At 40.8% G+C, this 22,425-nt stretch overlaps 1 long non-coding RNA gene across 1 annotated transcript in view; it reads left to right on the top strand.

Moving 5' to 3' along the window:
- Positions 1-16,909, top strand: part of LOC134299553 (uncharacterized) — a 58,672-nt gene extending 41,763 nt beyond the window's left edge. Inside the window, exon 3 of the long non-coding RNA XR_010006773.1 lies at positions 16,409-16,909. This is a non-coding gene — a long non-coding RNA (uncharacterized LOC134299553). The remainder of the gene's footprint in view (positions 1-16,408) is intronic.
- Positions 16,910-22,425: the final 5,516 nt, after the last annotated feature.

The raw sequence follows: 22,425 nt of genomic DNA, 5'->3' as shown, positions 1-22,425 counted from the left end.
TGATGTTGCCATCCAAGGTGACAGTCGCATTGACGAAAAACAACAGGAAAAACTCAGCCGCTATCAGGACCTCAAGATTGAACTTCAAAGACTCTGGCAGAAACCAGTGCAGGTGGTCCCGGTGGTGATGGGCACACTGGGTGCCGTGCCAAAAGATCTCAGCCGGCATTTGGAAACAATAGACATTGACAAAATTACGATCTGCCAGCTGCAAAAAGCCACCCTACTGGGATCTGCGCGCATCATCCGAAAATACATCACACAGTCCTAGACACTTGGGAAGTGTTCGACTTGTGATTTTGTGATATGAAATCCAGCATATCTATCTTGTTTGCTGTGTCATAATAAAAAAAATAATCAACAACAACAACAATAACAACTTTATTTTTGTACCCCACCTCTATCTCCCTGAAGGGACTCAGGCCAGCTTACATATGGCACAGGGTGCCTAAAACAATCCAGTTCAAAGCAGTCTGGATTTTATATGACAGTGTAGAAGGAGCCTAAGCAATTGCATCCTTTTCTTACACATTTTGGCATTTTTGTTCTATAGTAAGCTTACTCAAATTATGGAAGCAGTGAAGTGATATTTGTGAGGTCATGTTCATGGAATTTGGATTTCATTATAGTAACTGCACTTGATCCTGTAGCTTTTTTTAACAATCCTTCTGAGCACTGAATACACATTAATTCTTATTCTTTCAACTTATTGCTGATTGCCGAATGTTCTGTGCCAATCCGGTATTGAGCTGTCTATTTCCTTACAAACTTCAAAACTCATTGTAACTAATGAAGGGAAAAAGTGAAAAATCATTTTAAAAGCTGTGGCAGGGTAGAGTATGGGAAAGAATAGTATTTTCTTTTTCTCTTGGTACAAGATGTCTGATGGGGAATTTGTGCAAATGGAAAATCGGCTTAAAAAAACTCTGCCTGTCAGTGGTGCAAGCAGTAAGACATAAGCTTGTCTGATTTCACAGAATAATAGGATTGCTATGAGCTTTATTGTATGACATTGCCTCAGGTTGAAGCTGTACTTTACAGTGAAGTGTATGCACGTTATTAATAACAGCACAGCTGATGTTCACCTATGTTTCTTTCTTTTTGTGAAAGGTAAGCAAGGCCGCAACCAAGGTAGGTGAACAGCATTACAGGAACAAAGACCTTTATTAGCTACATGTATATCCTTGCTTTCTTCCTGCAAGCTTCTCATGACAATCCTGTTCCCCAATTCACCGCATAAACAACCTTATGAGGTAGGTCAGATTTTGAAAAAAGTGAATGTCAATGATCAGTGAATTTCGGTTTTCCAAGTGCCAGTCAAACTTCCTAATTTATTTATATTTTTCCTTCTGCTCTGTGTGTGTGCCCCCTCTATATAGATGGAACCTAAATATTGTAAGGACACCAGATCCCATCTGATCTTGGAAGCTAAGCAGGGTCAGCTCTAGTGAGTGCTTTTGCCAAGAACGTAAATTGAAGTGATCAAGGCAGAAAATCCAGATTATCTGTTTTGAACTGGATTATATGAGACTACACTGCCATATAATCCAGTTCAAAGCAGATAATCTGGATTTTATATGGCAGTGTAGATGAGGCCTTGAGTGATTTTGTGTATCCTTGATAAACTTAGAGTAACTTTCCATTTGGATTTCTTGGAGTCAGGTGGATTTTATGTCTTGCAGTTTTGCTTACAATGATAATTGATAAATGGATCCTGCATTCATAACATTTCATGACATCCATCATTTTGACTCTCTCCAGCCTTTATGTTTCATTAGTGCTGTCACTGTCAAATTATACAAATCTGGGTAATATAATAATGGAGGTTACCTACACACCAGCCTGGATCCTTTGCCCATGAATACTAGATGCTGTAGACTATATTTTAGAGGATGAGATTGGCAAAACCTCCCCTGAGTACTCCTTGCCTAATAATGAATAATTTTTTTAAATTTATATACCACCATATCTCCTCAGGAGGACTCAGGGAGGTTTTCAACATAAAGCAAAACATTCAGTTGACCATACAACAAAGTGAACATAATAAAAATAATAAACATAATAAAACAAGAACATATAATTCAAACAAATCCACAAAAGTTAAAATCCAGTTTCAATATGTTACATCAACGGGTTCAATATATCAGTGATCAGAGCTTCAAAGTGGACATGGCCAACTATGATGGGCTAGGCAGGGACTAGGGCATCAGAATATCATAGGGCCAAGTAGTGGATATGGTGCAAAGCTGGGTCCTAGTTAATAGCCGGGGGGGGGGGGGGGGTAGGGATTAATCTTGCGTGGAAACCTTCAGGAACCACCAGGTTTTCAGGTCCTTGCAGAAAGAAAACAGTGTAGCAGCTTGCCTGATCTCTCTGGAGTGGGTATTCTAGAGTTGGAGGGGCACCACCGAGAAGGCCCTCTCCCTCGTCCCCACCAACTGTGCTTGTGACAGTGGTGGAAGCGAGATGAGGGCCTCCCTGGCAAATCTTAGAGCCCGTGCCGGTCACAAAGATAGGCAGGGCCTGAGCCGTATAGGGCTTTATAGGTCATCACCTGCACCTTGAATTGGGACTGGCAGCTTAACAGTAGCCAGTGGAGCTGCTTTAATAGGGGCATTGTATGCTCCCTGTAAGTAACCCCTAGTAAATTCATCGGGTTGCACAAGTAACTTGAAGACTTCATATATGAATGGGCCATTACACTCAAAATTGTTAAGTTATTGTCCAGTTTTCACAACCATACATAGAAATCCCAAATAATATGGCAGGGACTACTTCAGTTTTTTATTTAGTTTTGAAAAAAAGACCCTGGACCTCCATGTTTGCACACTTGCATGCACATACATTAGCAACAAAATAATGAATTATATGCAGGAAGATAAGCTGTTACTATAGGAAAAACTGTTTTTGCTGACTGGACAGAAAAGTTTTATTTATGAATAACCTTTAAACTTTTTCAGATCATCACTGTCTGCCACATGAAAAGGAACGTTTTTAGTTTATACAATGCATGCTGTTTAAAATCCCTTCAAGAGGCTGATTACACTTGAAGAGGTCTGTAACCTCCAATGCTTTAATTGCGCAAAAAATAGCTTATGTAGATAATTCTAAAAGGAGTGCAGATGTATATGTAGTGATAGCTAAGAGAAGGCAGCTGATTTGGATGTAATGAGTGCTTTTTCATCAGTGCAAGAATGACATTTTTCATTTCCCTTCAAGTAAGCCACTTCATGTCTTTTTAATCTGGTATTTTACAAAAAAAATAAATGTTCCAAGATGTATATGTAAGCCTTCACCCAACATAGATATCCCTGCTTTTTAGATCCTTATTCTGTTTTCTACCATTTCTTCTTTCCAGATCACCCTTATTTGTTTATTTCTCATTCTCCCTTCCTTGATTTTCAGTATGCCTATTTTCATTGTCAGTATTAATTCTCCATTATTTCTGTTCTGTATCCCTATTCCACTCATATGTGTCTTCTGTCACAACAATCTACTACCATCTAAAGCAGTGGTTCTCAACCTGTGGGTCCCCAGATGTTTTGGCCTTCAACTCCCAGAAATCCTAACAGATGGTAAACTGGCTGGGATTCCTGGGAGTTGTAGGCCAAAACACTTGGGGACTGACAAGTTGAGAACCACTGATCTAAAGAGAAGGGTTTTTCTAAGGGAAAGGGCAGTTCAGGCTTCAGAGCTACCTTCGATGAAAGACCAGGGCCGGCCGGAGATAATTTAAAATATTAAGCAGGGGTGGGGAAAAGCGCCCCCCCCGGCCGGCCCCGCGGGAGGTGTGGCCATGTGCCGCAGGAGGCACATGGCCACGCCTCCCGCGGCGGTGCCGGGCCCCGCCTCCCGCACCCTGGCCCCACCTCCCGCGCTGCTTGCCCTGACCCCGCCTCTCACGCAGCCACGATCACGGCCTGGAGGGACCTCCGCTGCAGTCTGGCCAGCTGGAAAAGGCCAGACGGGTGAGGGTGAGTAGCGCAGGAGGCGGGGCCAACCCTGGCCCCGCCTCCCGCGCCACTCGCCCTGACCCCGCCTCCCACGCTGCATGAGAGGCAGGGCCAGGGCATGCTGGGCGGGAGGCGTGGCACATCCCTGACGGTGCCCCGCCTCCCACCCAGTGCACCCTGGCCTGGCTGGCCTTGCCCAGCCGGCAGCAGCCATGTGGAGCTTGCTCATCGCCGAACAGGCCTTCCTGTTCATCGGCGAGCGAGCCCATGGTCCCCGCTGGGGCGGGGGAAGCCTGATGGCGCCCCCTGGGGACCTGCGCCCGAGGCGGGCGCCTCACGTGGCCTCTATGGTGGGGCCGGCCCTGTGAAAGACTGATCAACAGTACATTTAAAATTGTGGCAGTTATTTTTAGTTTTCTTTTCTTTTGTTCTTATTATGTAAGCTGCCTTGTTAGTCATAGAAGGCAATACAATGAGGCCATGGGGAGAGGCCATATGTGTATGTTGGAGAAAATCTTTGTGACTTCCTTTTCTAAGGAGGATTGATGACATCAAGTATGGAAAGAATGAACAACCCTTCCAGTTTTGTTCCCTCCCACATTTTAAAACTTTACATTCTATCAGTCCCAAAAAGAAGCATTGTGTGAATTTTAGTAAATTCTTCAAAAATGAACTGAAATAATTTTTTCCCTATTTGCACCATCCAATACATACAGCTCTTCCAGAAAGACAAAGGACATGCTATGTAAGTCATCCATTTAAGAGATAAAATATGGGGCCTTCTCAGAAAATAATTAAAAACTGAGGAACTTAAGACCAGAACTGCAGGAATTCAGTGCGCAAAGCATAAGGTCTAAATGGTCTAATCTACTTGTAATTTATCTCACATTCAAAATTGTTAAATATTTAAGTATTTTCTGTTCTAAATATATAGATTTGCATAACTTGCTAAATTCTTATTAAAATAAACTGAAAGAGAATACTCACGTGCTCCTATCTGTCAAAGCAGCAAGGAAATTGATGGATTATCTGCTCTGGAAAGTGAATGCGGGATGATCAGGCTTTCCAGTTTTACTGTTGGTTGTGACTGCTTGGCATGTGAGAATTAAGAGAGTGAAGAAAATTAACTAGATGCAGATACTAGTTTCCTTTATAAAATGGAGTTCCCTTGTTATTCTAATATTTTAACTGGTAAAACTTATTTGCAAGGTTGCTTACATTTCTAATTAAAAGCTAAAGGTTGCATTTCAGTTGGCTGAAGATCTTTTATTAAAGCTCAATGGCCTAAAACCAATTTCTAATCCCAACTAGAATAGACTTATTAAATAGATCACTAAATTGATTTAGTGGTCGCTATTTGGGACTGACAAATGGATTTAGGCAAATGTGTTTTGGAAGTTAATCTTATGAAGTCAGAAGTAAGTACCACTCTGTTCCATTGGGTTTATTAAGAATGCAATTCTGGTTACCTTAATAAAATGGGTATTGGGCTGCTTCTCTGTAGCATATATTTGTGACCATGTGTTTGTCCTTCTTTGCTTTCAGAAGTCACTGATACACAGCTCATAGCATTTTATAAATCTCAGCTTCAGAGGTTCATGTGTCAAGCTCCTTAGTGTCTCACTGTTTCGAACCAGTGGGAGTAACAATAAAGCCCTTTCTACAATGCCATATAATTCAGATGATCAAATCAGATAATCCAGATTATCTGCTTTGAACTGAATTATAAATCCAGTTCAAAACACATAATCTGGATTTTATGTGGCAGTGTAGATGGGGCCTAAGAAACATCCGAATGTAATTATAGTCACAATTATGAACCTTTAGTAGCAATATGAATAAAGAAAATGGCTTCAGGGCCTAATACATATACAGGCAGTCTCCAAGTTACAAACAACAAGACACCACAAAAATGTATACTGGTTTTAAATGCTTATTTATGTTTATGTTTTATTGATAGCTTCTTATGTTTTATATTTGTGTATTTGGTTGATGCTGATCTTGCATTGTATTTTATTTTACTGTATTTTAACATGTTGAAAGCCGCTTTGGATCCCTTCGTGGGAGAAAAGCGGGATATAAATAAAGATGTATTATTGTTATTATTATTGTTATTCTGTTGGTTTGTTCTTAGGTAAATTTGTATGGAAGTCAGAACAGCTATATTTTCTTGAAGTGTAACTCCAGCCAAAAATATGTAAGCTTTTGGCTAGCACAGGAAAGGGTTAACACCCCTGTAGTGTTTGTTTTGATGTCTGTGTCCCTGTTCAGAAAATTTCACCCCACTTTCTGTCCCTGTGATAATTGGATTTTCAAAAATGTGACTTGTTGTGGAAACAAGGACTGGTGATAAAGCTTCAGTAGAGATACTTTTTCCTTATGATAGCTGTTCTAGGAGTGAATTTCCCTTCCTAGGTGTAGATTTATCTCCCATTCTGTTGTCCAACCCCAGCAATTTGCTATGAGTCATTTGTAAATTGGATGTTTGTAACTCAGGGACTGCCTGTGTCCAGATGAGAATCTGTATAACTTCACATATAACAAAAGGAATGTTTCAGAGAGTTTGGAACTCAGGGAAACGGACTTTTGTTAGGCTTTCCAGTTTTTGTTTTTTTTAAAAATAATAATAATAATAGTATTTGACCCTTATAAAGATCTGAAAGAGCTTAACAGCTCTCCCAGCATTTGAGAATGTACAGAAAATTAGGGCATAGTTTGCATCTTCATGACTTTAACTACATTCTATCCAACTTCCAAAGCTCTATAAAATGTGCCTTATACCTGAGACCACCATGCTGCATCAGAAGAACTGGGCTTACATTCACAAACATTCATGTTCAAATAAAAAACAGTCTTAATGGTACTGCCACTTTCTTTTATTCTCCTCCTCTCCCTTTCTGTGTTAAGCTGCAAGAAACTAACACAGCTACTTTTTTTGAAAGCATTCCCATACAGCTTCCTATGCGCAATAGGACATTTCCTAGTGCTTTGCAAGCTAATGTCACAGTCATGCAAACTGGGAAGCAGAGACATGCAAAGCTAGTTGTGAGCTGGCAGTCAGTTGGTGATATTTTTGACAATTTTTATAATCAGAGAGAAAGTATTCTGAATAGATTAACAGTAAACTTATAAGGTGTGTATGTGTCACTGAATGTGTACTGAGAAAGTGTGTGCAATGTGTTGCTTCCAACAAAAGCTGCTGAGGGATGGCATCACAGTCACTGTCAGCTTCTGCAAGCGAAGCAATGCAAGTACCTTGGGTGTCTTTGTCAATCTCCAGCCTTAGGCCACTGTTTTTGGAGAAATAAGGAATTGTTAAAGGCAATGACAGGGAGTTTAGTCAAGAAGAGTTTGGGAATAAGAACGGGATCATTGAGGAATAATTTGTTATATTCACAGTATAAAGCAACAAAGGAAGAAAAATAAAAACCTTTTTCTTCTAGTGACAGAAAAATAAACAGGAGAATTATGTTTCATTTCATGGAATTAAGGCAGCCTTTTGGTCTGTGACAAATAGCAGCACATGCTCTCTGCTACCATAATGGTTTCTGGAGGGCATTTTGAAACCCATGGCACAAACTATTCCCATAGCAAACCAACTTTAATCAAACTAGTAGAATCTTGTTTAAGATGTGATATTTGTTCAAACAAAATATATCTAGCTATGGAAATTATTTTTATTTTATTGCAAATTGAATAAAAACATTTATAGCTCATTCTTATTTTATCAGACCATAGATTGGATGCTGGTATAAATGTGGGCAATTCTTCCAAAGGTAGGGCACCAAAAGAGTCCACAAGCATTTGAACACTTCCAAAACTAATTAGGGCATTTCTTGATAAATATATACCAGTAATCTCAGCACAAAGAAAACATCCATCTTGTTGATCCATGTATAGGTACATAGATGGAAGTGTACAGTCCCTCTCTTAAGTATACTTGTGCTATATGTTGCCACACTGCATCAAATCTTCAGGAAATAGTAATTTGAGAGCAATGTTTTCTTTTGTTATAAAAAAGGCTGCCAACAACTATAACTTTTCAGAACCATCATAAAGTCCCAACAATTTATCCCAATATTGAACACCAAGCAGGTAAAGGACTGACTTCACCCTGCAGCTAATTTTTTTAAAAAAAATTGAAGGCAGTTAAATCCCTACTCCAAAAATAAGTTTCCCTTCTTAAAATGGAAGGTGCCACATTACATAATCTAAAATACAATTTTCTATTTAACTATTCCATACATTGATTCCTTAGCTATTGGAGATTCTTTTCTCTGCACCCAGCTTGGCTATGACCTTGTTTATTTTCTGGAGGTGAAGGAAGGATGAACATCCAGTGCCCTGATGGTGTGTATTTTACTGTAAAGCACAACACTTCAACCTAAGGATAAGTAGTTAAAAAGGCTCATAGCTCATTCAATTATTCTGTGAAATCAGGCATGTTTACCACCTCTCACTGCACGTACCTTTCACTGCTTTGGAGGACAGAATATTTAAAAAGCAGATTCATCAACTGAATGTTATCCATACGATGGCCAGCATTAAGAATTGGGGCATGCTGAATGCAGGGCAGAATTTCTTCTTGGTTTATATCCTATATCAGTAGCAGTTTCACAACAGAAGTCAGGAGTACCCCTACTGGAAAACCTACCAACAGCTTACTTATGACTGAGGCCCCATCTACACTGCCATATACTAAGGTTAACTTCATTGAACTGTATTTATAGCAGTGTAGACTCATATAATCTAGTTCAAAACAATTAATCTGCATTCTGAAAATGGATTATAAGGCAATGTAGGTCCAGCCTGAGAGAGTAGCATGGGGAGCATGATTTTTGATTGTTGTGAGTAGCTGGCCAAGGAAAGGGAAGAAGATACCAGCCATGAACCCACTAGGCAAATTCCCAGAATTAGGTATGTAAGGCCATTTTGTAATGGATCACATTATTCAGGGTATACCAGTATGAGTGGGGTGGCGCTGGCTCTCAACAAATCAAAGAATATGGGATTGATGGCAGGTAACCATTGATACATTTGTTCTGCATGTCCACAGAGAGGCTTCAAAATAAGCAGTAAATAAGAACTTGGATGTTCCAACATGTCTTCAAACAATAGGTCAGTTTTTATCACCACCTAGCCTTAATTATTTACTGTCCTAATCTAGCACTTTAATTCTATTCCTAATTTTATGATCTTGCATTTTTGCACATGCTTGCCTTCCCTTGCAATTTGTAATAGTTCCACCTTTGTCCTGACACCCGCTGATGTATTTTAAGAATGTTTATTTCATTGTTTTAATTATATATGCTGTTACTGTGTTCTGTTTTTATCTGTTGATTCTTGGGTTCGGTCCCCATGTGAACCACTCCGAGTCCCCTCGAGGAGATGGAGGCAGGTTATAAATAAAGACTTATTATTATTATTATTATTATTGACACAACGACATAGTATGACACAGCAAACAAGATAGACATGCTGGATTTTGTATCACAAAATCACAAGTTGAACACTCCCCAAGTGTCTAGGACTGTGTGATGTATTTTCGGATGATGCGCGCAGATCCCAGTAGGGTAGCCTTTTGCAGTTGGTAGATCGTAATTTTCTCAATGTCTATTGTTCCAAATGCCGGCTGAGATCTCTTGGCACAGCACCCAGTATGCCCTTCATCACTAGGACCACCTGTACTGGTTTATGCCAGAGTCTTTGAAGTTCGATCTTTTTCCTGTTGTTTTTCGTCAATGCGACTGTCACCTGGGATGGCAACATCAATGATCCAAACCTTTTTCCTTTCCACAACTGTGATGTCTGGTGTGTTGTGTTCCAGAACTTTGTCAGTCTGGATTCGAAAGTCCCACAATATCTTTGCGTGTTCATTTTCCACGACCTTTGAAGGTTTGTGATCCCACCAGTTCTTTTCTATAGGGAGGTGGTATTTGAGGCATAAGTTCCAATGAATCATTTGGGCCACATAGTTGTGCCTCTGTTTGTAGTCTGTTTGTGCAATTTTCTTACAGCAGCTGTGGAGATGATCAATGGTTTCGTCAGCTTCCTTGCACAGTCTGCATTTTGGGTCACCAGCTGATTTTTCGATCTTGGCCTTAATTGCATTTGTTCAATGCTTGTTCCTGGGCTGCAAGGATCAGGCCTTTTGTCTTCTTCTTCAGTGTCCCATTTGTGAGCCATAGCCAGCTTTTCCTTCAATTTTGTCAAGGAATGTTCCATGCAATGTTTTGTTGTGCCAGCTGTCAGCTCTAGTTTGTAGTGTGGTTTTCTTGTACTGGTTTTTTTGTCTGCTGTGCTTTGAGGTGTTTCTGATTTTTGACTTCAATCAAAGCAGGTTCTTCACTTTGCTTTACATATTCTGCCAGGGCATGTTCTTCTTCTTTGACTGCTTGGTTTACTTGTAAGAGTCCTCTGCCCCTGATTTTCTAGGCAGATATAGCCGGTCAACATCATTGCGAGGGTGCAGTGAATGATGAATGGTCATGAGTTTTCTTGTTTTTCTGTCCAAATTGTCCAGTTCCACCTGTGTCCATTTTATGATGCCAGCAGTATATGACAGGTATGGCCCAGGTGTTTATGGCTTTGATGGTGTTGCCTCCATTGAGCTTGCTTTTGAGGATTTTTCTGACCCTTTGTGTATTCTTTGGTGACCAGAGTTTTCACATGTTCATGCTTGATGTTGTCCAGCTGTAATATGCCCAGATATTTATAGGCCTCTGGCTGGTGACACTTTATCGTTTGGCCATTAGGCATATTTATGCCCTAACTTTCAATGATTTTCCCCTTCTTCAATGCAACTATTGAACATTTGTCCAAACCAAACTCCATGTTGATATCAGTGCTAAAATTTCGGACAGTGTTAGTCAGAGACTGGATTTCAGTTTCAGTTTTCCCATACAGCTTCAGGTCATCCATGTACATCAGATGCGAAATTTTGTGAGATTTCTTAGATGTTTGATAGTCAAGATTTGTTTTTTGTAGGATTGTTGACAGAGGGATCATGGCAATAATGAAAAGCAGAGGGGACAATGAGTCTCCCTGGAAAATTCCTCTTCTGACGTTGACAAGTCCATAGCTTTCATTTCCAACAAACAGTTCAGTTTTCCAGTGCTCCATCATGTTTTCAATAAAAGTGCCAACATTTTTACAAATCCCAATAGCATCCAGGCACTTGATGATCCAGCTGTGTGGGAGTGATTCAAATGCCTTTTTGTAGTCAATCCACGTCATGTGAAGATTAGCTTTTCAGCTTTTACAGTTCTCCAGAATCATTTTGTTAATTAATAACTGGTCTTTTGTGCCCCTGCTTTCCCGTTTGTTGCCTTTCTGTTCATCTGGCAAAATGTTTTTTTTTCTTCAAGGTAGTCTTGAATTTTGTCAGCTATGATGCCAGTGAGTAGTTTAAACATAGTGGGCAGACATGTTATTGGCCTGTAGTTTCCTGGTGCTGCTCCTTTTGCTGGATCCTTTTGTATCAGGTATGTTCTCCCCGTTGTTAGCCATTCACTGATACTTCCTTTCTGCAGCATCTCATTGAATTGTTGGGCCATTTTTCCATGTAAACTAATCAGATATTTGAGCTAAAATACATGAAATTGATCACTACCAGGCGATGTCCAGTTCTTGACTTTTTGCACTCGTTTGCTGATCATTTCACTTGTTATTTCCATCTGTTCCATTTTGTTCTTTGAGAATTTTCCTTCAATCTCCTTTATCCACCCAGCGTTTTTGTTGTAGTTCTTATTATTTTCCCAAAGCTCTTTCCAGAACTTCGTTGTCGCAGTTTTCTCTGGCTTTATGGTTACTGTGTCTGTTGTTTGGTCCAGACTCTGGTAGAACCGTCTTTGGTCTGACTGAAACAGCTGATTTTGTCTGTACTGAATGATTCTGGCTTCATATCTTTCAATTTTTCTAGCTTTTGCTGTAATTTGTTCTTTCATGATTTCCAAATCTTCATCAATTTTTCTGGTGTTCGGCCAGTACTTTCTGATCAGGTATTGCTTGATTTTGTCATTTTTCAGTTTCTTCTCTTTCATATTTTTCAGGTTACTTGCATCTGATCTAAGTTTTTTGATTTTCAACTCTAGCCTGACCTTCCATTTTGGTTTTCCAGTTGATTTCCTTTGGGGCTGCCTTGGTTGTAGGAGCCCAAGCTCTTCTGTTACTATCACTGCTGCACTGTAGGCATACTGGTTCATTTGTTCAATTGAAGAGTACTGTATTCACACCTTTAATGAGAGGCGCCAGGTGTCTCTTGGGCATTGTTTTTAGAGTTGGGAGCCGCTTTCTTATTGCATTTGCTGCAGTATGAGCCATGATTTTATCCTTGAGCTCTTGTGTCTTGCTGTCAAGGTTCCTGGTGGTTCAACAAGTGCTTCAAGTGCTGTTCTTCAAATTCTTGCAAAAGCTCCACACTTTCTTCTGGTTCTGTCTGTGCTGTGGTCTGATGGTAATTTGCTTTGTAGATTTTTTGAATTTCTTCCAGTTCAACTTCACTGAACACTTTGTTTCTGATTATGAATCTTTGTTGGTCAGCCAGTCGGGGTTCTGTTTTCTGTGAGTCAGGGTACTCTTGCTTCCATAGTTGATGCATCCTTTTTTGGTAGCCATGTCTTTGAGGTTCTGATTTGTAGTAGCATTTCATAATTGTGCGGTTTCTGGCATTGTATATTTTTGTCGCTTCTGTAGCTGTTAATTTTTATCCTGGGCGACAACCGAGCCAGTATAGACTTCATTTTGGTTTGTTTCTCCATAATGCTAATGGGTTAGGTGTTCTTAGTTCCACTCCTCAGCTGAGACCTCTCTGGCTTGGTTGGACTTGCCGGTAGTTACACTACCGCCAGCACAGCTCTCAGCATCCTTGGAACAGTTAAGCCCCCCACCACCACGACAAGGTGGCATCTACGGGGGGATTATTATTATTATTTAATTCATTACATTGAGCTGAAGAAAATGAGGGAAAAGGTTGAAGTTTCATGGGGTTCTGTTTTTAAAGAAAACGAAGATTTTACACACTCCCATCATATTTAGTTCATCTCCAGTTTCTAACTCAACCATCCATTTAATTCCCATCACATGGGCAGGCAATGACTCCTCCCATTTCAAGGATACCAGCACACTTTTTAAAACAGGCATCCTTTAAGGCAGCACTGTCTTCAAACCCCTTTGACTGAAATAGAAACACATTTCTTAAGGTGGCTCTTTCTCTAGGATTGTTTGCACTGAGACTTTCTCCCATTGTCCCTCCAGAATTTCAAGTATTTATCTTTTTTTTTTTAAAAAAAAAATCACCCCAGATGGTAGGAAGTGGTTTTTAATTAACCCTCATCTTTCCCAGAGCCTTTGCATTGGTGATCATCAGAAGTGGTTATCAATTAACCCCTTTCCTAAGCCTCTGCATTGGCAATCTGGGGAAATTGGCATTTTGGCTCCTCCCACACACGGCGTCATTGTTTTATTTACAAGCGGGTAACAAAAGTGGGCAATAGTGATTAACATGACACTGGGAAATTGGCCATTTGGCCTGTCTCTATGTGGGGAATTTAAAAATAAGTCACTTGCCAATCGACTCAGGTATCGTTGGAAAAACGAACACTTTAGAAATGGCAAAATACCTCATCCCCACAGTTGAAGCTTGTGTCATGTGAAGGGCACAATGGGTTGCCATTGTGTAGCAATGCTGGTTGTGCTGATCCATGTGAAAGTGAGGAAGAGCTGAGGAGTCTTATCACCAAAGTGAAAGAAGAAAGTGCAAAAGCTGGGTTGCAGTTAAACATCAAGAAAACCAAGATCAACTACACCTATTGATAACTGGCAAATAGAAGGAGAAAACATGGAGGCAGTGACAGACTTTATATTTCTAGGCACAAAGATCACTGCAGATGCAGACTGCAGCCAGGAAATCAGAAGACGTTTACTTCTTGGGAAGAGAGGAATGGCCAACCTTGATAAAATAGTGAAGAGCAGAGACAGCACACTGGCAACGAAGGTCCGCATAGTCAAAGCAATGGTATTACCCATAGTAACCTATGGTTGCAAGAGCTGGACCGTAAGGAAGGCTGAGAGAAGGAGGATAGACGCTTTTGAATTTTGGTGCTGGAGGAAAATCCTGAGAGTGCCTTGGACTGCAAGAAGATCCAACCAGTCCATCCTCCAGGAAATAATGCCCGGCTGCTCACTGGAGGGAAAGATACTAGAGACAAAGCTGAAGTATTTTGGCCACATCATGAGGAGACAGGAAAGCTTGGAAAAGATCACAATGCTGGGGAAAAAGGAAGGAAAAAGGAAGAGAGACCGACCAAGGGCAAGATGGATGGACGGTATCCTTGAAGTGACTGGCTTGACCTTGAAGGAACTGGGGGCCGCGACAGCCAACAGAGAGCTCTGGCGTGGACTGGTCCATGAGGTCACGAAAAGTCGGAGACAACTAAACGACTGAGCAGCAGCAGCAATGTTGATTTTCTTGTGTGTGATGAAGTCGTAAGTGTTTGTATAACTCAGACAATTTAGATCCTTTTAGATCAAGCTACTATTCAACAGAGCAGTACTCAAAATTTTGTCCTGAAGTCTGTGGTCATTGTATTTGGTTCAAAATCAAGCATTATTAAATTTAGAAGATGATCATGTACATGAGGAGAGCAACTAGACAGTTAGTTTCAGGAGTAGGAGAAAGTAGGAAGATACTTTATAGCTCTTTTTTTGGTAACCCTAAATAGATCTTGATGAATGGCCTCTTATCATCCCTTGATAGTGGGTACACAAGAAATCTGAAATGGGGGTGTAACACCATTTGAACACACTGACTCCAACTTTGTCAACGAATTAGGCTTTGACTTCATTAACAATTTGATATTGGGTAATTTTTTAAAAATACAGCTTTCAGGTATACATATTCCCTGCAGAGTAACAACCAATCTGGCACCAACAGGAAGAGGTAATGAGAAGTGTAATTACCTAATATAAATGAGCTCAGTAGTGCTTGCTTTCTAGTTTGAAAGTGCCACCTGTTTTCATTAGCATTTCTATACCTTGTATTTCAATTGCGTTATAGATAGAATAGAGCGCACTTTTGTCAGCTAAAGTACATATTTATTCCAGGTGATATTCCGGATTCTTGCCTTCTCTTTAAGAAAAAAGACATAACAGCATCGAAAAACTTCACCACAAGGAGGGCTGGAGTATTTTGATTGTTGCTACCTCAGAAAACAGTATGAACAAGGCTGTTACTTAAGTGAATAAATTATGCCAAAGGAAAGATAAAAAGTGATAATGTGTGGTCGTTTGGTTAATCAGTACAATTGACAGCTTGACAAATCTCCCTTGTCAAATGATGCTGGAGCACTTATTCTTCAAACTCTTTACATTTCATGGCATTTTAATTTTCTCTTCAGAATCGGCTGTAACAACATGGTTTGCTTCTTGCATTGCAATAATACTTTGTTGGCAATTCAGGTGAACACTGACTTCTCTGATGCCCAAATCAGTATTCCTCCTAAAAAGTAAAAAGAAAAGAAAATTCATTCTAATTTATATCCATGTGTTATTCTGGCACTCATCATGCATGCCCTCCTTTATAAAGCTATGAGTGAAAGTTTTACTGCAGATGCAGCAGAGGAATACATAACATTTGCTTTGGACTCATTCGTATGAATTGTACATTTGAATTGAAAAATTAAATTCCAAAGTAAAAACAACCTGAGAGCTTGTCTTATTCCAGACCATTATGATTCATGCCATCCAGTATATGTGTTTGAAATGCAGGGCATTTTCACGTGACTTGCCTACACTTTGGAATTTATTCAGACATTAACATTTAATGAAAGAAACACAGTACAACAGTAGCAGGAGGATTTCAGAATTTGGATAGATATTTGGAAATCTACATTTTACTACCCATGATTGCGCCAATATCTAAACAGCGCCCCCACCCCACTAGCCACTCATCAAAGTTTCTGGCCAGTGCACACCCACTACAACAGATAGGGAACCATTACATGCCTGATCATGCAACAGCATGGCTGTAGGATTTTTGCAGTCATGCAACAAGTCCCAAAAACCCATCAGTTGCAAACCACCATGGGTACTGGGTCACCATTTGATGTGACTAACATTCTATCTAATCCCTTGCCAACTAAGGAAAGGAGGAGGCATCAAAAGGTTATACACATTCTGGCTGTGCTCCCAGTCATGGTACAAAGTGCTATAATGTATTATTACTGGCCTCTCTTTTATGGAGGCGAGGAAAGTCAATGTCCTCAGTCACAATTCTGTGTGGCCTGGGCATGCAGCCAAATTCTCTTTGGTTGCTTGTTCCTTAAGCAATAGTTATGATCTAGTGAGAGGACACCTACAAACAATTCAACTAAACATTAAATTATTCACCAATAGCAGATAACCCCCTTCTCTCTCTATATATGATAAGAATGTTTGTGTTTCTTTGTCTTCTACAGGTCCATGAAGTTGAAACCTAGACATCTGAAACTTGAGCATGGAACTAAGTGGACTCTAGAAGTGTGAAGCTCATGGTTCTTTTGATTTTGAAATTGATCAATGTGTTTGTGTTAATTAAAATCTTCCATAACTTATAGTACCATTTTATCATGGCAGCAATATTCCCCAAACTTCCTTAAAAAGTAAGAGTGAAGCTACAGTTATGCCTAGAATTATCAAGAGGGCCTTTATTAAGCTTTAGTGATGGTTTCCTTTGCAGGACCCTGGTCATATCAGACTGCTAAATGGCAAAGAGAGGGAGGAGATCCTACTGCCTCCTTCTGGTTGGGTAGAGTGAGATGAAGAAAATACTGAAAAAAACCCATAGTTCCAAGAAAGAAAAAGGGGAAGTGCACAGGGAACTAGAAGAAGCACTAAGATTAGTATGTGTTATCCTGGAAACATCGACTATTATGGAATAAATGGATGCTGTTAACATGTGAGATGTGTTGTTTTGGAGAAATGAGAAGCATTAAAGTCATATGTGCAAAAATCTTTTGGCTTATAACATTTTTGTTTGAAATGTTCTTTTTATCTGTTTTACCTCTGAGCATAACACATAGAGAGGTGCCTAGTTTTATTGTAATGCATAATGAATGCCTAAATGACATAAATGAGAGAATGCTTCTGGAACATGGCCATATAGCCCGGAAAACTCACAGCGACCCAATAAATGAAGCTGACTATATGATTCTTTCAGTCTTATCATTACACCCTTCTGGTATGGAGGGCCATATATCTGGAAATAATCTTGAAAGGAGGACTGTTAGTGAAGTATATATTCATGACATTCTCAAATATTGCTTCTCCACTCTCTTGACATCATTTCTACCACACACTTACCGTGTTTCCCCGAAAATAAGACAGTGCCTTATATTAATTTTTCTCCCAAAGATGCGCTAGGTCTTATTTTCAGGGGATGTCTTCGTTTTCCCTGAAGAAGAATTCACATTTGTTGTTGAACAAAAAATGAACATTTATTATATACTGTACAGTAGTTGTCATCACAAACCAGCATAACCAGACAAACTGTGAATCCTATCAAGAATTTCTTGTTACTACCATTATTTCCATGTACAACACTCTATGATATGCACATTTACCAATCCTGTTTGCTCTAGTGTTCTGTTCGGCAAGCATGCTTCCAAACCTTTGCTAGGTCTTACTTTTAGGGGAGACCTTATATTTATCAATTCAGCAAAACCTCTACTAGGTCTTATTTTCTGGGGATGTCTTATTTTAGGGGAAACAGGGTAGCATTGGATCTCTAAAAGCATCATAAGCATAGATATGATGTGTGCTAGTATGTTCTTCCTTATGTACCATATATTTTGCTAAATAGTAAGTACCTAGAAATGTGAATAGTTCTGAAGTATTGAGCCTGCCAACTTCATTAAGCTTTTATTTACCAATAAGATCTCTATAACACCAAAACTTCTCAAGGGGTCACTATTTTGCAAACATTTTGAATTAATTTTGCACTGCTCTTCCCACTATCTTTGATTGTTTTTTATCTTGATATAATTCTAGGTGGTAATTTCATTTTAACAGTTAATTAGGTATCTTAAGACTACTAATGACTTATCAAGTGAGAAGAACAATCAAATCTTTGAAAGGGCCTTTGAAATAATATTTGGCTTACCTCCAGAACCTGTACAGCAACCTCTTTCTGCCTTTCTAACTCCGTATCTAATTAAGTGCTTAAGTACACATGACATGATATCGGCACATTTCTTGCTATGTCCCTCAAAGTTGACTCTAAAAGTACCGTATATACTCGAATATAAGCCAACCCGAATATAAGCTGAGGCACCTAATTTTACCACAAAAACTGGGAAAACTTATTGACTCGAGTATATACCGAGGGTGGGAAATGCAGCAGTGGTTCTCAACCTGTGGGTCCCCAGGTGTCTTGGCCTACAACTCCCAGAAATCCCAGCCAGTTTACCAGCTGTTGGGATTTCTGAGAGCTGAAGGCCAAAACATCTAGGGACCAACTGGTTGAGAACTACGTTGCTAGATTAACTTGGATTTTTTGTGTGTGGCCAGAAGCAAATATAAACTAGGGCTTTGATTGTGCTTCTTTTTTTTTACTTGGGTCATGGTTGGAGTTTTTATGTAGGTATCCATCACCCAAGTCAAAAAAAGATGCACAGTTAAAGCCCTGGCAGACCGTGCAAAAAGAATCTGCGAAGCCCACCCCCTCTAAGGTGAATTGAACCACTTAAACTGGGCTCTACAGGTTAATGGAGACTCCACCAAAGACATCAGAAGAGCTACAAGGTCAAGAACAAGCCATGAGAGTAAAGACAAAGATCCACACAGAGGAAAAGTGTTCTTACCATACATGAATGGATCCACTAACTGCATAGAGAAATTGAGGAAGAAGTACAACCTACAAACAATTTACAGATCCACTAAGAAAATCCAACAAATGCTACTTTCAGCAAAGAACAAGAGGGATCTTCTCACCTCTGCAGAAGTCTACCATATGCCATGCAGCTGTGGACAAATCTACATAGGGACCCCCAAACGTAAGCACTGCAAGGCACTGCAGATTAACTCAGCCAGAGAAGTCAGCCATAGCAGAGCTCTTGATGAACCAACCTGGACACAGCATATTATTTGAGAACACAGAAATGCTGGACCACTCTAACAACAAACATGTTAGGCTACATAGAGAAGCCACTGAAATCCACAAAGACGTGGGCAATTTCAACAGAAAGGAGGAAACCATGAAAATGAACAAAATCTGGCTACCAGTATTTTAAAAGCTCTAAAATCAGGACAGTAAATAAAGAACAACACTCAAAAAACACAGAAATTCCATACAAGAAACAATAAGGGTCAGCTAACACCTCCCAACAAAGGATTCCCCCTGGCAGGAAGCAGCCAGGTTTTGAAGCTGCAAGGCTTTTCAATGTTAATCAAGGTGGACAATTGCAACATTCTCACTTGCCTCCAACTGACAAGAGTTATTTCTCCCACACTGGACATTCCACAGATATGTAAACCCCACTTGCCTAGTTTCCAACAGACCACACAACCTCTGAGGATGCCTGCCATAGATGTGGGTGAAGCGTCAGCAGAGAATGCTTCTGGAATGTGGCCATATAGCCCAGAAAACTCACAGCAACCTATTGTATTTTTATTCCGAGTTTTGTTGCACTGCAAATAAGATATGTGCAGAGTGTATAGGGATTCATTCATAGCTCTGTTAAACTATAGTCCACCCCCCCCCCCCCCCCCGCCCAGAAGAGTCTGAGAGACCCCTGCTCTACGGGATGGATATTCGCATTGCATAGGAAACTCTTCCCACTTTCCTAGCCTTCCCAGGCTCAGACTGAACTGCAGTGAAATCGAGTGGACATCCTTGCAGGTTTTGCACTGTGCTTTAAAGGCAAGGAATCCCACCATGCAACCTCAAGCCTGCCCTGATCTCTTCTGTTTTCCAGCTGCTCCCCTCTCTCGGAGGGAAAAGGAGAGACGCAGGGGCTCTCCTTTTGCTTTTTCCAAAGAGATCAAGGGTTGGGAAAGGACCACAAAGACTGGGCGAATGAAGCACTCACAAACAAATCCCCTTTGACTTCTTTCTCTCGTCCTCACACTGATTCCCTTTTGCACAGAGAGAGAAGCAGCAAGAGCAGCACACAATGTATCAGCTGCTTTTCAGGCTCCTTTTGCAAAATCCCTGTTTCTCTCTCCCCTGCACCTCTTTTACAGGGATCTCTCCCTCCAAACACATAATCTACACACAAAGATCCACTTTTGTCCTCTTTTGTATTGTTTTCAGGGAGGGAAGGGGATTCATTGTCCTATCAAAGGAGAAAACCTGCAAGTTTTGTTTGCGTGGTTCAGTCTGATCCAGGGAGGGAAGGAAGAAGGCTAATGAGGTGGGGCCGAGATCTCTGACACACACACACACACACACACACACACACACTCCTCAATATTGGTAGAAAACTCACAGCAACCCAGTTTTAAATTGTTTTTGTGGATATGTGGTTGTTTCTTTCTCATTGTTGATGTATTCTGGCATTGAATGTTTGCCACCTTTCGTTGGAAACTGCCCTGAAATGGGGGGGGGGGGGGGAGAGAGAGAGAAAGAAAGAAAGAAGCCTGGCACCTCCAACCCCTTCCCCTTTTGAGGTCTCCTTGGGAGGAGATGGGTGCAAGATAGCCTTGGGATTGGAAGCTGGGCAAAGTCACATACACACAGAGAGTTTGCAGAGGCAGACTCCCTGCTTTGTGTCCCTTTTGGTGAGGATGGAGGGGGAAAGGAGAGAGAGCAGCCTCTCCTTGGAGTCTCCTTGGGAAAAGGGGGTGCAAGGAAGCCCCACTCATTTCGGACTGACGCTCCTGGCGACGGGCAGGCAGGAGAGGTATTTTAGGAGCCCGCCAGCCATCTTCCTCTTCTTCTCCTGCCTCCTTCCAAAGCAGCGCTGCCACCATCTCTTTGAAAGAGGAGGGAGAGGAAAGGTTTAAGGCTCAGCCTGTTGCGCCACTGTTTTGAAAGAAGAGGAGGAAGGAGAGAAAGACAAGGATAGAAGGCTTGGTCCAAAAGTCCCTCCCCGCCTGCCCGAAGTCTGGAGCCCGCAGAAGCAGCCTTCCTCCTCTTGGCTGTCCTCCCAGCCTTCCTTGCCTCCTCCTCTTCCTCTTTTTCACCTGGCCACTGCTGCCCGTCCTCCTTTTCCTCATCTTCCACGGCCAGCCAGCTAGCCTAGGAGGAGCAGTGGTAACAGAGGTGGCGGCGGCATTGGAGCCTCGCCTGTGGCCTCCGCTGCTGCGGGCCCACCACTCGTCCTTGTCCAGCCCCGCTCCATGGAGGCGAAGGCCAGTCAGCTTCGAAGCCTCACCTCCAGGCTCCACTGCTCCTTGACTCCAATATAAGCTGAGGGAGGTTTTTTTCAGCCCTTTTTGGGGGGCTGAAAAACTCGGCTTATATTCGAGTATATATGGTATGCTGACCTGTTATAAGATTTTCTTGACAAGATTTGTTCAGAGGGTTTGCCACTACCTTCTTCAGAGTATGAGTTCTGCAAGGTCACCAGGTGTTCATGATCTGCAGGGATTTGAAAATTGGTTTCTCAGGGCCCGAATCCAACACTCAAGCCTCTACACCACACAGGGGTGTAGGCACCATACTGTACACATACTTTTTGTGTACACACTGATCAGCTGCTGCTGCTACCGCCAAATGATTTCTTTTCAGTAGTTCGAAATATGTCCCAAGAAACAAACAAACAGATTATTCATATTGTAGTGGCCAGTTGACAAAATGAGTACATGCCCATTAATTTAGTGTACAGGAGCCATTTAAAATCTGAGCTACAATTCATGCTAAATATATGACTGACTACTAAATCTATGTCTTTTTCTTCCTCATTAGACAGCTTGCTATAGCATAATACACTGACAGAATACATATTTGTTCTTTGGTTATCTTTCAAGCACTGGGTGGAAGCTCCTTAACTTCATGATATGCCAAACTAGTTAAAAACATCAAAACCCTTTTTCCCAATTTCCATTATTGTTAGTACACTATTTAGTTGTCTGAGGTATAAGCAGGCAGTTAAAATTATTCTTTGTTCCCTCCAACACACATTAATCAAGAGCCTGCTTTGTTTATCTTCTTACAGAAATTTAGTTGCTTAATAATTTGCGTGCCAAAGTAAGATATCAGTAAACTAAGAGACACAGATTAAGCCTTTATAAATGCAGCATACAGACAGCAGCACACACCTGTTCAATAAATTTTATCCAGAGTTTGGGTTTGGGAGCCAAATCATTCTCAAGTATCACAGTTTGGCCATTCTTTGCTGCATTTCCAGATCAGTTTAGACTGTGTGCTTGTAGTTTTGTGAGATATGAAAGATTTTTTTTAAAAAAACTTTTTAAAGGGTCAAAACCATTTAATTCTTTCGATGAAATAGTCATTTTTTTGTGTTGGATGAATGCCAGTCGAGAAGTGAAGATA

Source organism: Anolis carolinensis, chromosome 5 (assembly GCF_035594765.1).
Source record: "Anolis carolinensis isolate JA03-04 chromosome 5, rAnoCar3.1.pri, whole genome shotgun sequence".
NCBI lineage: Eukaryota > Metazoa > Chordata > Lepidosauria > Squamata > Dactyloidae > Anolis > Anolis carolinensis.
This window is presented reverse-complemented; position numbering and strand designations above follow the sequence as displayed.